Here is a 12,284-nt window from a genome sequence, read left to right as displayed (position 1 = left end):
CTAGGTCTGGAATGGCATGGCAAGCAAAAAAACATGATGGATTAAACCCAGATCTGTGACTGGGGGTAAATGTTTGATTTGTTTTGCATTCTGTTCATTATCTGTTGCTTTTGCATTCGTTGCTCCAAGTGCGGAGGGTATGCCCAGACATGAGTCCCATGCTTGCTATGCCACCAGATTCAAGCTAGCCTGGCTGATGAAGGGGGATACCTTGACACCGTTCCCCGGATGCTTGTTTCTGGTCCAGGGAAGATCTGGCCTGGCAGTTCGGGATGGACTGTTCCCATGGGGAACATGGTCAAGACTGATTTGCATATGGCTGGGTCCAAACTGGAATGGCATGGCAAGCAAAAGAACTGATGGATTAAACCCAGATCTGTGACTGGAGGTGAATGTTTGATTTGTTCTGCATTCCGCCCATCATCTGTTGTTTTTACTTAAGTTTCTAGTCAGGGGTCATTAGGGCTGCTGAAAGCACATTTTAAGTGATTTCTTCTACATTAGCTGGTAAAGGTATGTATTGATAAGGGAAAAAATCCAACCAGGATATAAAATTTTAGTCATTGCAAGTGATTACACAATGCTTCTATTAAAGGACCTGGATGGAGCCCCTGAGTTCTTGTTTCCCTCGGGCATGCTTTGAATATGGTGAACAGCATTGAAAATTCAAAGTGACCAACTTTATTTAAATATTCACAAGCACTTTGTGTACTTTTTTTTTTAATAAAGCAGATTACCTTTGTGTTACATATAAGGATTCAATTAATTCAATATTTAAATAAACCATAATAAGTTGCAGTATTGTAAAGCAGAGATTTCAACCTCTCTCTTGTCAGATGCATCTTTTTTTTGCAACCTGGTTCTTGTGATTTTGCTTGTTCCGTTATAGACAGGACAACAAGTACCAAAATGCAATGCACCGACTACTCACACCTGAAAAGGAAAAATGCAAGGTCACAGTGTAAGATCTAACGGATCATTTCTCGTTCACATATGCAGCATGGAGGCCCTTTCTTTCATTGTTTCCACAAAGTACATTTGTGATTTCATACTGGAATAACAGGAATGTTCAGCAGCATAACAAATTTTCTTATACTACTTTTCCAAACTAAAATCATTCTCTCATGTATAACAAGACAATCTGCGATACCAAAGCAGTGTCTATGGGCCTGCAAAGAAGGGGACCAGGCAGCTGATCCAATTGGGCAGGTGATGAGAATGCCAGGAGGCCTTAAGGGAATTATTTTTGAAAGGTAGTCAGTTTGTATTGCTAGGTACAATTCCAGACACAGTTAGGGTAAGCTACACCCAAAGTGCCTTCAAGGTGCCTCTGAGAAAATTCCTGCTACTTTTTTTTTTTTTTTAATCTGTTTATTAAGCATAACATTCACATACCAGTACATTGGCTGTTAACAATTTATCGAATTATTTGCTTGCATATATAAACTTGCACAGCCTCGTTGCATATTAACTGGTATGAAAGAGAGAAAGAAGAAATCAAATTATAAACAAACATAAGATATTGCTAACAAAGCAGAAAAAGAAGAAACATACAGCTTAAATACTGTGCGACTACTTCTTGCCGAATAACAATGCAGCTAAGCGCGACTAATGTCATTGATAATATTTGCTACCTCAAACAGAGGTAGGGAGAGGTTAGAGGAAGGAATGCAGCTGATATATGTAAGTGTGTGTAGAGCGGAGGACAGATGGGGGGCAAGGATTATGTTTTGCGGAGTTCAGCGGGATGCTGAGCATAGTTGGCATTGAGCGAGCTGGGTTTGACCTGCGTAAAGTCTTGTACACAGTGAAAACAGCCTGATGTGTTAGGTTAATACTTTGAGGATAAGAATGAGAATGTCAGCAATGTCAATAAATGAGATTGAGGCAGTACAAGTATCCTGCTGACCGTATCCACCTGGCTGTGAGATTTGTGTATGGTGCACTATTCACGGGGGGGTGCAAGTCATCGCACGCTTCTATTGCCACCACAAAGGTATTCCAGACTTCGGGGCCCACCTCAATGAGACCTTTGCGTTGCAGTAGGTTGAGTGTCTGCGCCTCGCCCTGTGAACGACTATGTAGGTCGCGCAGCCAAACCAAGTGGGATGGAACATGTGGAGCCTTCCAATGTGTTGCAATCAGACGTTTGAAGACAACAAACGCTAAGTCTATGAATCTGTGTGTCTGTTTATCTCCCTTAGAACGGTGACGTATGCCCAATAAGCAGGACTCTGGTGTGGGGGATAATGCGAGGGATGAGATGTCTGCTATGACGTTTGTAACTCGGTGCCAGGCTGAGTTTATTGAGTGACAACTCCAAACCATGTGGTAAAAGTCGGCTGCCGGGGTAGCGCATCTTGGGCATGACGGGGTTGTGTTCGGGTATATTCTTAGAATGCGGGCTGGGGATAAGTAAGAATGGTGAATATAATTGAATTGGGTATAGCGTAAGCGAGGATTTCGGGATATTGATTTGATTGTTGCAAGAGCTGCGATCCAGGTTTTTTGTGGTAATGGTGTAGGAAGGACCATGTCCCAGCGTGCTTTAGCGTGCGGCAGGGTGGTACAGACTGCTGCTAATAGTGTTTTGTATATTTTAGTTATGGTTCCTTTTGCGCTACCTATTGTAAGGACAGTGGTGAGCAATGGGGATTCAGGGGGTTCGTTATTGCCGAGGCCCCAAATCTTGTTTAGCAGCCGTTTAATGGCGCTGTATGTCAAAAAGGCCCCATTGTGCATCACCCCGGCAGACACCAGTTCCGTAAAGGAGTACAGCGCGGAATGGGAGTATAAATCGCCTACCTTCAGTGTATTTATGTCCCGTGTGTTATGATGTATTGAAATAATTTGGGTGCTCGGTGTAGGAAAGTACCATCTTGCCTGGCATGTTACCCCCATTTTTCACTGTATATATGTTGTTTTAGTTGTATGTGTCACTGGGACCCTGGTAACCCAGGGCCCCAGTGCTCATAAGTGTGCCTGAATGTGTTACCTGTGTAGTGACTAACTGTCTCACTGAGGCTCTGCTAATCAGAAACTCAGTGGTTATGCTCTCTCATTTCTTTCCAAATTGTCACTGACAGGCTAGTGACCATTTTTACCAATTTACATTGGCTTACTGGAACACCCTTATAATTCCCTAGTATATGGTACTGAGGTACCCAGGGTATTGGGGTTCCAGGAGATCCCTATGGGCTGCAGCATTTCTTTTGCCACCCATAGGGAGCTCTGACAATTCTTACACAGGCCTGCCACTGCAGCCTGAGTGAAATAACGTCCACGTTATTTCACAGCCATTTTACACTGCACTTAAGTAACTTATAAGTCACCTATATGTCTAACCTTTACCTGGTAAAGGTTAGGTGCAAAGTTACTTAGTGTGAGGGCACCCTGGCACTAGCCAAGGTGCCCCCACATTGTTCAGAGCCAATTCACTGAACTTTGTGAGTGCGGGGACACCATTACACGCGTGCACTACATATAGGTCACTACCTATATGTAGCTTCACCATGGTAACTCCGAATATGGCCATGTAACATGTCTATGATCATGGAATTGCCCCCTCTATGCCATCCTGGCATTGTTGGTACAATTCCATGATCCCAGTGGTCTGTAGCACAGACCCTGGTACTGCCAGACTGCCCTTCCTGGGGTTTCACTGCAGCTGCTGCTACTGCCAACCCCTCAGACAGGCAGCTGCCCTCCTGGGGTCCAGCCAGGCCTGGCCCAGGAAGGCAGAACAAAGAACTTCCTCTGAGAGAGGGTGTGACACCCTCTCCCTTTGGAAAATGGTGTGAAGGCAGGGGAGGAGTAGCCTCCCCCAGCCTCTGGAAATGCTTTGTTGGGCACAGATGTGCCCAATTCTGCATAAGCCAGTCTACACCGGTTCAGGGACCCCTTAGCCCCTGCTCTGGCGCGAAACTGGACAAAGGAAAGGGGAGTGACCACTCCCCTGACCTGCACCTCCCCTGGGAGGTGTCCAGAGCTCCTCCAGTGTGCTCCAGACCTCTGCCATCTTGGAAACAGAGGTGCTGCTGGCACACTGGACTGCTCTGAGTGGCCAGTGCCACCAGGTGACGTCAGAGACTCCTGCTGATAGGCTCCTTCAGGTGTTAGTAGCCTTTCCTCTCTCCTAGGTAGCCAAACCCTCTTTTCTGGCTATTTAGGGTCTCTGTCTCTGGGGAAACTTTAGATAACGAATGCATGAGCTCAGCCGAGTTCCTCTGCATCTCTCTCTTCACCTTCTGATAAGGAATCGACCGCTGACCGCGCTGGAAGCCTGCAAACCTGCAACATAGTAGCAAAGATGACTACTGCAACTCGGTAACGCTGATCCTGCCGCCTTCTCGACTGTTTTCCTGCTTGTGCATGCTGTGGGGGTAGCCTGCCTCCTCTCTGCACCAGAAGCTCCGAAGAAATCTCCCGTGGGTCGACGGAATCTTCCCCCTGCAACCGCAGGCACCAAAAAGCTGCATTACCGGTCCCTTGGGTCTCCTCTCAGCACGACGAGCGAGGTCCCTCGAATCCAGCGACGCTGTCCAAGTGACCCCCACAGTCCAGTGACTCTTCAGCCCAAGTTTGGTGGAGGTAAGTCCTTGCCTCACCTCGCTGGGCTGCATTGCTGGGAACCGCGACTTTGCAGCTACTCCAGCCCCTGTGCACGTCCGGCAGAAATCCTTTGTGCACAGCCAAGCCTGGGTCCATGGCACTCTAACCTGCATTGCACGACTTTCTAAGTTGGTCTCCGGCGACGTGGGACTCCTTTGTGCAACTTTGGCGAGCACCATTTCACGCATCCTCGTAGTGCCTGTTTCTGGCACTTCTCCGGGTGCTACCTGCTTTAGTGAGGGCTCTTTGTCTTGCTCGACGTCCCCTCTCTCTTCAGGTCCAATTTGCGACCTCCTGGTCCCTCCTGGGCCCCAGCAGCGTCCAAAAACGCCAAACGCACGATTTGCAGCTAGCAAGGCTTGTTGGCGTCCTTTCGGCGGGAAAACACTTCTGCACGACTCTCCACGGTGAGAGGGATCCGTCCACCAAAGGGGAAGTCTCTAGCCCTTTTCGTTCCTGCAGAAACCTCAGCTTCCTCTGTCCAGTTGAAGCTTCTTTGCACCCGCAGCTGGCATTTCCTGGGCATCTGCCCATCTCCGACGTGCTTGTGACTTTTGGACTTGGTCCCCTTGTTCCACAGGTACCCTAGATTGGAAATCCACAGTTGTTGCATTGCTGGTTTGTGTCTTTCCTGCATTATTCCTCTAACACGACTATTTTGTCCTTAGGGGAACTTTAGTGCACTTTGCACTCACTTTTCAGGGTCTTGGGGAGGGTTATTTTTCTAACTCTCACTATTTTCTAATAGTCCCAGCGACCCTCTACAAGGTCACATAGGTTTGGGGTCCATTCGTGGTTCGCATTCCACTTCTGGAGTATATGGTTTGTGTTGCCCCTATCCCTATGTTTCCCCATTGCATCCTATTGTAACTATACATTGTTTGCACTGTTTTCTAAGACTATACTGCATATTTTTGCTATTGTGTATATATATCTTGTGTATATTTCCTATCCTCTCACTGAGGGTACACTCTAAGATACTTTGGCATATTGTCATAAAAATAAAGTACCTTTATTTTTAGTATAACTGTGTATTGTGTTTTCTTATGATATTGTGCATATGACACTAAGTGGTACTGTAGTAGCTTCACGCGTCTCCTAGTTCAGCCTAAGCTGCTCTGCTAAGCTACCATTATCTATCAGCCTAAGCTGCTAGACACCCTATACACTAATAAGGGATAACTGGGCCTGGTGCAAGGTGCAAGTACCCCTTGGTACTCACTACAAGCCAGTCCAGCCTCCTACATTGGTTGTGCAGTGGTGGGATAAGTGCTTGAGACTACTTACCACTCTTGTCATTGTACTTTTCATAAGAGAAAAATATACAAAACAAGGTCAGTGTATATACACATAGCCAAAAAGTTTTGCATTTCCTCTTTTCACTCTTTTCTAAGTGCTGAAAAGTACTCCTAAACTTTCAAAAAGTTCTTAAAAGTTTAAAAAGTTTTTTTTCTGTCTTTCCAAAAAGTTCTGAAAACTTTTTTCTCTTTTTCTATCACTTTAACTCTCTCTAAAAAAATGTCTGGTACAGGCCAAAATGTGGAACTGTCCAAAATTGCATATGATCACCTTAGCTGGAAAGGAGCAAGGAGTCTCTGCATAGAGAGAGGTTTGAGTGTAGGGAAGAATCCTTCCTTAGAACTGTTAATTAATATGCTTAGAGTACAGGATAAGGCCATAAGTGCCCAATCTGGTGAAAAAGTAGCTAATGGTTCTCAATCTGATCCAGGGACTCCCCCAGGAAAAGGTTCAGGAAATAAACTTCTCAGCCTGCCCATTACTAGACAGTCTAGCATAGTTGGTACAGAGGTTGAATCACACCATACTGATGGTGTGCTCTCACATTATGCTGGTAGCCAAGCTGTTAGGGTGCCCTCTGTAAGGGACAGGTCTCCTTCTGTTCATTCCCATCATACCTCTGTATCTAGAAATGTCCCTCCCACCCACCCTGATGACAGATTGTTAGAAAGGGAGCTCAATAGATTGAGAGTGGAACAAACCAGACTGAAGCTCAAGAAGCAACAGCTGGATTTGGATAGACAGTCTTTAGAATTAGAGAAGGAAAGACAGAAGTTGGGTTTAGATACCCATGGTGGCAGCAGCAGTATTCCCCATAGTCATCCTGCAAAAGAGCATGATTCCAGGAATCTGCACAAGATAGTTCCCCCTTATAAGGAGGGGGATGACATTAACAAGTGGTTTGCTGCACTTGAGAGGGCCTGTGCTGTACAGGATGTCCCTCAAAAGCAGTGGGCTGCTATCCTATGGCTATCATTTAGTGGAAAAGGTAGGGATAGGCTCCTTACTGTAAAAGAAAATGATGCTAATAATTTCCAAGTTCTTAAGAATGCACTCCTGGATGGTTATGGCTTAACCACTGAACAGTACAGGATAAAGTTCAGAGAGACCAAAAAGGAGTCTTCACAAGACTGGGTTGATTTCATTGACCATTCAGTGAAGGCCTTGGAGGGGTGGTTACATGGCAGTAAAGTTACTGATTATGACAGCCTGTATAACTTAATCCTGAGAGAGCATATTCTTAATAATTGTGTGTCTGATTTGTTGCACCAGTACTTGGTGGACTCTGATCTGACCTCTCCCCAAGAATTGGGAAAGAAGGCAGACAAATGGGTCAGAACAAGAGTGAACAGAAAAGTTCATACAGGGGGTGACAAAGATGGCAACAAAAAGAAGGATGGAAAGTCTTCTGACAAGGGTGGGGACAAATCTAAAAATGAGTCTTCATCAGGCCCACAAAAACACTCTGGTGGGGGTGGTGGGCCCAAATCCTCCTTTAATCAGAACAAGGAAAAGAAACCATGGTGCTATTTATGTAAAATAAAAGGCCATTGGACAACAGATCCCAGTTGTCCAAAGAAAGGCACCACAGCTCCTACCACTACAACCCCTACTGCTACACCTAGTGTCCCTACTAATAGCAGTGGTGGTGGGAGCAAACCTACTAATAGTCAATCCAAGGGAGTAGCTGGGCTCACTTTTGGTAATTTAATTGGGGTTGGTCTGATTAGGGAGACCACAGAGGCTACTTTAGTCTCTGAAGGGGCTATTGATTTAGCCACTTTGGTTGCTTGCCCCCATAACTTGGAGAAGTACAAGCAACTAACCCTAATAAATGGTGTTGAGGTCCAGGCCTACAGGGACACAGGTGCCAGTGTCACAATGGTGATTGAGAAACTGGTGCACCCTGAACAACACATACTTGGACACCAGTACCAAGTTACCGATGCTCACAACATAACACAAAGCCACCCCATGGCTGTTGTAAATCTCAACTGGGGGGGGGGTAACTGGTCCAAAGAAAGTTGTGGTAGCTTCAGATTTACCTGTAGACTGTCTATTAGGGAATGATTTGGAGACATCAGCTTGGTCAGATGTGGAGTTGGAGGCCCATGCAGCAATGCTGGGCATCCCAGGGCATATTTTTGCTTTGACAAGGGCTCAGGCCAAAAAGCAAAAAGGACAGGGAATCTTGGATCCTGGAACAATGGACCAAGTGCTCCCTAAAGCTAGGGCTAGTAGAAGCAAACCACTTCCTACTATCCCTCCCTCTACAGTGGATTCAACTTCTGAGGAAGAAGAATTCCCTCCCTGTGCAGAACCTACACCAGAGGAGCTGGAAGCAGACACTGCTGAGCTTTTGGGTGAAGGGGGGCCTGCCAGGGAGGAGCTGAGTGTGGCACAGCAAACCTGTCCCACATTAGAGGGTCTCAGACAGCAAGCTGTCAAACAGGCTAATGGGGATGTCAGTGACTCTCACAGAGTTTACTGGGAGGACAACCTCTTGTACACTGAGCATAGGGATCCTAAACCTGGAGCTGCCAGGAGATTAGTGATTCCTCAGGAGTACAGAAAGTTCCTCCTAACACTGGCACATGACATTCCCCTAGCTGGGCACCTGGGTCAAATGAAAACTTGGGACAGATTGGTTCCATTGTTTCATTGGCCTAGGATGTCTGAGGACACAAAGGAATTTTGTAAGTCCTGTGAAACCTGTCAAGCCAGTGGCAAGACAGGTGGCACTCCAAAGGCACCCCTTATCCCACTGCCTGTGGTTGGGGTTCCCTTTGAAAGGGTAGGGGTTGACATAGTTGGCCCCCTTGACCCTCCTACTGCTTCAGGCAATAGGTTTATCTTGGTGGTAGTGGACCATGCCACAAGATATCCTGAAGCTATTCCTTTAAGGACCACTACAGCTCCTGCAGTGGCAAAGGCCCTCCTGGGAATATTTTCCAGGGTGGGCTTCCCAAAGGAAGTAGTATCAGACAGAGGAAGCAATTTCATGTCTGCATACTTAAAGGCCATGTGGAAGGAGTGTGGTGTAACTTACAAGTTCACAACACCCTATCATCCACAAACAAATGGACTGGTGGAGAGATTTAATAAAACTCTCAAAGGCATGATTATGGGTCTCCCTGAAAAACTCCGCAGGAGATGGGATATCCTTCTACCATGCCTCCTTTTTGCCTACAGGGAGGTACCCCAGAAAGGAGTGGGCTTCAGCCCCTTTGAACTTCTTTTTGGACACCCTGTTAGGGGTCCACTCACACTTGTAAAGGAGGGTTGGGAACAACCTTTAAAAGCTCCTAAGCAGGATATTGTGGATTATGTACTTGGCCTCAGATCAAGGATGGCTGAGTACATGAAAAAGGGCAGTAAAAACCTTCAGGCCAGCCAAGAGCTCCAGAAGCAATGGCATGATCAGAAGGCTGTTTTGGTTCAGTACCAACCAGGGCAGAAAGTGTGGGTCTTGGAGCCTGTGGCCCCAAGAGCACTCCAAGATAAATGGAGTGGACCCCACACAATTGTTGAAAAGAAGGGTGAAGTCACCTACTTGGTTGACTTAGGCACTGCCAGGAGTCCCCTTAGGGTGCTCCATGTCAACCGCCTGAAACCCTACTATGACAGGGCTGATCTCACCCTGCTCATGGCAACAGATGAGGGACAGGAAGAAGACAGTGATCCTCTACCTGATCTCTTCTCTTCCACAGATCAAGATGCTCTTGTGGAAGGTGTAGTTTTGGCTGATTGTCTGACTGCTGAGCAGAAAGACAATTGCATAAATCTCCTAGGACAATTTTCAGAACTCTTCTCCACTGTGCCAGGCACCACTTCTTGGTGTGAGCACACTATAGATACTGGAGACAGTTTACCTGTCAAAAGTAAGATCTATAGGCAGCCTGACCATGTCAGGGACTGCATAAAGCAAGAAGTTCAGAAAATGTTGGAACTAGGAGTGGTTGAGCACTCTGACAGTCCATGGGCTTCTCCTGTGGTACTGGTACCAAAACCCAATTCTAAAGATGGAAAGAAAGAAATGCGGTTTTGTGTAGACTATAGAGGTCTCAACTTGGTAACCAAAACTGATGCTCACCCTATACCCAGGGCAGATGAGCTTATAGATACACTGGCATCTGCCAAGTATCTAAGCACTTTTGATTTGACTGCAGGGTATTGGCAGATCAAATTATCAGAAGATGCTAAATCTAAGACTGCATTTTCTACCATTGGAGGACATTACCAGTTTACTGTAATGCCTTTTGGTTTGAAAAATGCACCTGCCACTTTTCAGAGGTTGGTGAACACAGTCCTGCAAGGGCTGGAAGCTTTCAGTGCAGCATATTTGGACGATATAGCTGTCTTTAGCTCCAGCTGGGATGATCACCTGGTCCACCTATGGAAAGTTTTGGAGGCCCTGCAAAAGGCAGGCCTCACTATCAAGGCTTCAAAGTGCCAGATAGGGCAGGGTAAGGTGGTTTATCTGGGACACCTTGTTGGTGGGGAACAGATTGCACCACTTCAGGGGAAAATCCAAACAATTATTGATTGGGTTCCCCCTACCACTCAGACTCAGGTGAGAGCCTTCCTAGGCCTCACTGGGTATTACAGGAGGTTCATTAAGAACTATGGCTCCATTGCAGCCCCTCTTAATGACCTCACTTCCAAGAAAATGCCTAAAAAGGTATTATGGACAGCAAGCTGTCAGAAAGCTTTTGAGGAGCTGAAGCAGGCCATGTGCTCTGCACCTGTCCTGAAAAGCCCTTGTTACTCTAAAAAATTCTATGTCCAAACTGATGCATCTGAATTAGGAGTAGGGGCAGTCCTATCACAACTTAATTCTGAGGGCCAGGATCAACCTGTTGCTTTTATTAGTAGAAGGTTGACCCCTAGAGAAAAGCGTTGGTCTGCCATTGAGAGGGAGGCCTTTGCTGTGGTCTGGGCTCTGAAGAAGTTGAGGCCATACCTGTTTGGCACTCACTTCATTGTTCAGACAGACCATAAACCTCTACTTTGGCTAAAACAAATGAAAGGTGAAAATCCTAAATTGTTGAGGTGGTCCATATCCCTACAGGGAATGGACTATACAGTGGAACATAGACCTGGGAGTAGCCACTCCAATGCAGATGGACTCTCCAGATATTTCCACTTAGACAATGAAGACTCATCAGGTAATGGCTAGTCTTATTGTCCTTCGTTTGGGGGGGGGTTGTGTAGGAAAGTACCATCTTGCCTGGCATGTTACCCCCATTTTTCACTGTATATATGTTGTTTTAGTTGTATGTGTCACTGGGACCCTGGTAACCCAGGGACCCAGTGCTCATAAGTGTGCCTAAATGTGTTACCTGTGTAGTGACTAACTGTCTCACTGAGGCTCTGCTAATCAGAACCTCAGTGGTTATGCTCTCTCATTTCTTTCCAAATTGTCACTGACAGGCTAGTGACCATTTTTATCAATTTACATTGGCTTACTGGAACACCCTTATAATTCCCTAGTATATGGTACTGAGGTACCCAGGGTATTGGGGTTCGAGGAGATCCCTATGGGCTGCAGCATTTCTTTTGCCACCCATAGGGAGCTCTGACAATTCTTACACAGGCCTGCCACTGCAGCCTGAGTGAAATAACGTCCACGTTATTTCACAGCCATTTTACACTGCACTTAAGTAACTTATAAGTCACCTATATGTCTAACCTTTACCTGGTAAAGGTTAGGTGCAAAGTTACTTAGTGTGAGGGCACCCTGGCACTAGCCAAGGTGCCCCCACATTGTTCAGAGCCAATTCACTGAACTTTGTGAGTGCGGGGACACCATTACACGCGTGCACTACATATAGGTCACTACCTATATGTAGCTTCACCATGGTAACTCCGAATATGGCCATGTAACATGTCTATGATCATGGAATTGCCCCCTCTATGCCATCCTGGCATTGTTGGTACAATTCCATGATCCCAGTGGTCTGTAGCACAGACCCTGGTACTGCCAGACTGCCCTTCCTGGGGTTTCACTGCAGCTGCTGCTACTGCCAACCCCTCAGACAGGCAGCTGCCCTCCTGGGGTCCAGCCAGGCCTGGCCCAGGAAGGCAGAACAAAGAACTTCCTCTGAGAGAGGGTGTGACACCCTCTCCCTTTGGAAAATGGTGTGAAGGCAGGGGAGGAGTAGCCTCCCCCAGCCTCTGGAAATGCTTTGTTGGGCACAGATGTGCCCAATTCTGCATAAGCCAGTCTACACCGGTTCAGGGACCCCTTAGCCCCTGCTCTGGCGCGAAACTGGACAAAGGAAAGGGGAGTGACCACTCCCCTGACCTGCACCTCCCCTGGGAGGTGTCCAGAGCTCCTCCAGTGTGCTCCAGACCTCTGCCATCTTGGAAAC

The 12,284-nt window shown here is 46.7% G+C and overlaps 1 protein-coding gene across 3 annotated transcripts in view; it reads left to right on the top strand.

Moving 5' to 3' along the window:
* The window catches only part of LOC138266436 (somatomedin-B and thrombospondin type-1 domain-containing protein-like), a 260,922-nt gene that overhangs the window by 53,913 nt on the left and 194,725 nt on the right, over positions 1-12,284 (top strand). The gene's annotated exons all lie outside the window — the stretch shown is intronic.

The sequence above is a fragment of the Pleurodeles waltl genome, chromosome 11 (assembly GCF_031143425.1).
Source record: "Pleurodeles waltl isolate 20211129_DDA chromosome 11, aPleWal1.hap1.20221129, whole genome shotgun sequence".
Lineage (NCBI taxonomy): Eukaryota > Metazoa > Chordata > Amphibia > Caudata > Salamandridae > Pleurodeles > Pleurodeles waltl.
This window is presented reverse-complemented; position numbering and strand designations above follow the sequence as displayed.